The sequence below is a fragment of the Octopus bimaculoides genome, chromosome 25 (genome assembly GCF_001194135.2).
Source record: "Octopus bimaculoides isolate UCB-OBI-ISO-001 chromosome 25, ASM119413v2, whole genome shotgun sequence".
Taxonomy (NCBI): Eukaryota; Metazoa; Mollusca; class Cephalopoda; order Octopoda; family Octopodidae; genus Octopus; species Octopus bimaculoides.
The window spans coordinates 6,921,872-6,923,947 of record NC_069005.1 but is presented as its reverse complement, the minus strand read 5'-3'; the positions used below and the strand labels follow the sequence as shown (position 1 = coordinate 6,923,947).

The following is a 2,076-nucleotide window of genomic DNA, read 5'->3' as shown; positions in this document are numbered from 1 at the left end:
TATATATATATAATTATTTATCATTATAAATATACAGGGATTAGCAATTGAGTTGCTTCTCCAACATACTGAAAATTTAGAAATAGCAGTCAAAGAACTACTGATTCCAAACTACAAATTTTTTTCTAAAGTGGATGGCGATATTTATGGCACACATAGAACAAAAAACCGGAGGGAAAAGCGTAAACATACGATGGACTTCTTTCAGTTTCCGTCTATCAAATCCATTCACAAGGCTTTGATCGGCCACGCAGTTGGACTGAACTCGGAATCATGTAGTTGGGAACCAACTGCAAACTTCTTACCACACAGCCACGACTGATGGTGTAAATATATAAGTCGTGATAGTCACAACTGGAAAGCTTAGATACACCTTGAGCAGAGGTACAACAACTGCATAATGTAAAAAAATCTACGCTACATACTATGAAAAAAAAAGAAAAGCAAGAAGAATTAATTAGAAAAGAGAAACAAAAATGAAGAAAGAAACAACATTATGACAAAAAATATCAATATTTTCATCAGCCTTACCTTCTATGAAGTACAAAAAATAATATTCAGTCATTTCAATAAAGTCGCAAACTATCTACTGTTTGTAAGGCATCGTTATATAAAATATATGTGTAGATGGTGTCGTCTGCTTTAGACATTTTGGGAGGCTTTTTTGTCTGTTGGCAGACGACACAATCGAATGACAAACGCAGACACCTGCTCACACGCACTCGCAATATACAGGTGTGTGCGTGCGAGTGTGTATGTGTGTGCGAGTGTGTATGTGTGTGCGAGTGTGTATGTGTGTGCGTTTCTTTGTGAGTGTGTGTGTGTGTGTGTATGTGCGCGCGGATGCGTTGTGCGTGAGTCTAAAGAGAGGGGAGATCAATCACTTTATGTATGTGTGTAGGCAGGATGTGGGTTGAGAGAGTGTAAGAGAGAGAGAGAGAGAGATCAATATGTAAGTGTATCATTCTCTCTTTGTCTTTCTCTCTGCTCCCTCTCTTTCTCTCTGCTCCATCTCTTTCTCTCTGCTCCCTCTCTTTCTCTCTGCTTCCTCTCTTTCTCTCTGCTCCCCCTCTCTCTCTCTTTTTGCGTGAACGTGTATGTGTGCGTGTGTGTGTATGCGTGACTCTGTGCCTATGTGTATGCGAGTGTGTATGAGTGTGTATGTGTGTGTGTGTTTGCGAGCGCGCGTACGTACCTGTAGGAATGTATATGTGTATGCGTGCTTGTGTGCGTTAGTGTGTGAGATGATTGATGGCGATGAAGTGTACATGGATGGGGAGGAGTAGATAGAGGAGCTAAACTGGCCGAATCAAATGGCGATATAGAGGATTAATAGGAGTGAGATTAAGAGGGGGGACGTAGATTAAATTACATGAAGAAGTAGGAGGAAATAAAAAGAGGAAGGAAGAGAAGGGGAGAAAGAGAGAGACAGACAGACAGATAGAAAGGAAAGAGTGTGTTGCTGTTTAGCCCCAGGTCAAACGCATTTGAGCTGTGGTCATCTTATTTTTACGACTAAATGTTTTGTGTCCATTTCCCTACCTTTTTTTTTGAGGGCACGTAACTTAATGGTAAACGTGTTAGACTCATGTTCGATTGATCGTAGGTTCAAATATCGAACTGAACAGTGCGTTTCTTTATAGGCGCAGAAATGGCTGTGGTAAGAAGTTTGCTGCCCAACCACATTGTTTCGATTTAAGTCACCACAATGTGACATCCTAGGTAAGAGTCTTCTACTATAGCCTATCTATCTAGCTATCTATCTATCTCTCTCTATATATATATAATTATAAAATCTGGTAATTAGTCATATATTAATTAATATCGAATAACTATCAGGAGGCCAGCGCATCTAAAGAATCAAAGAGATTCAGAAATATTATCTGCAATCTCAGGGGATTAAGGTACATTTTAAAAAATAACGTCGACCACTAACGTGGACAGTTAATGCGCTAGAAATAGATCACATCTTGTGTCTATTAAGACCAAAATTGTTCTCAACATGAAATATAGCAGCCTACTATATTTCATGTTGAGAACAATTTCGGTCTTAATAGACACAAGATGTGATCTATT

At 39.1% G+C, this 2,076-nt stretch overlaps 1 protein-coding gene across 1 annotated transcript in view; it reads right to left on the bottom strand.

Moving 5' to 3' along the window:
* Positions 1 to 803, bottom strand: part of LOC106875049 (uncharacterized) — a 41,601-nt gene extending 40,798 nt beyond the window's left edge. Inside the window, exon 1 of the mRNA XM_014923012.2 lies at positions 532 to 803. The gene's annotated coding sequence lies outside the window, so the exon portion shown is untranslated. The remainder of the gene's footprint in view (positions 1 to 531) is intronic.
* Positions 804 to 2,076: the final 1,273 nt, after the last annotated feature.